The sequence below is a fragment of the Mastomys coucha genome, unplaced genomic scaffold, assembly GCF_008632895.1.
Source record: "Mastomys coucha isolate ucsf_1 unplaced genomic scaffold, UCSF_Mcou_1 pScaffold22, whole genome shotgun sequence".
In the NCBI taxonomy this organism is placed as follows: domain Eukaryota; kingdom Metazoa; phylum Chordata; class Mammalia; order Rodentia; family Muridae; genus Mastomys; species Mastomys coucha.
The window spans coordinates 103,832,853-103,834,098 of NW_022196905.1; positions in this window are offsets into that span (position 1 = coordinate 103,832,853).

The following is a 1,246-nucleotide window of genomic DNA, read 5'->3' on the forward strand; positions in this document are numbered from 1 at the left end:
ACAAATTCAGATAAATTGAAATCATGTAACTTTTCTCATCATAATGCAATAAAAGTTAAAAAAAAATCCTGTCTCTTTAGGACTGTTTACATCACTATGAATCCTGAACTGCCAAAAGTAACAAAGACTTCTTATATACCCTAAGACTGGCTGTTGTGACAGACAGTTCTTTGATGCTTAGAAACAGAAACATTGTTGGTGGCCTGCACTTTACCTCAAAAAAAGTAGAATTTGTTTCAGGAGTTCACAGAAACACCTGCAGGGCAATTCTAATAGCAACTTCTGTTTGTTTCTGACCCTCTGTAACTTTGCTAACTGATGACAGAGCTCATACTATAGCTTATTGGCTAAGCTATCTATTGAGCACTATGCTTCAGAAACTCTACCAGGAGGGAACATTCAAGGCAAATAGTAGTTCCTGTGAATGGCGGTTGGTAGTTTCCCTTGGGAGGCTATTCTGAGGTTCTTCTGGTCCAGTGCAGAGGGCAAATGGGAATTCAGTTGGCTTGACTATGTAACGCAGTGAAGGCAAGGAAGACAAAAGAGAGGGTGCCAAGACTGCATGGCAGGGATCTGTAGGAAGGAGAAGCCAGGGGAAGGGAATGTCCCAGAGGTGGAGAAGTTTAGGGTAGAGGGTGTGGTGAGAAGAGCCAAGAAGAGCCCAGGTAATTCTTAAACAGAGATCCTAGGAGCCAGCATGCACTTCGATATGCTAATAGGTACCAGGAAGAACCCTTCGACCCGAGTTTATTTTGGACCTGACCCTGGGAACCTTTTTCTTCAGTTGATGGGTCCTTCTGTGGAAAGAACTGCAGGGAAAGTATTCACAGACTGACAACTCAAGGCATGATCCAGCTAGGCAAGATCCAAGGCACAGCTATGATTGAAAGTGAGAGACCCCATCCCAGGACTCTGTTACATGATCAGGAATGTTCAGCACTCCATTATATGATCAGGAATATTTTTTTTTTTTTTGTCTAATTGGTTAAGTTTTTGTCACTTGTATCTTTGATAAGGATGAGAGAAACTAACAAGTATGTAAAGATTCCAAGAGTAACTGGGCAGTGGTGCATGCTATGAGGTAGTCTGGTCTACACAGGAAGTTCCAGGCCATCCACATCTACAAAATGGGGGAAAAGTTCCAAGAGATTCTTTAGCAGTAGGGGAAATGTTCTCTGTTCTTGTTTTTCTTCTAGCTTTTGTATTTCTAGAGAGGTTTGTGGCAGAGAGATCTGGGAAGAATGGC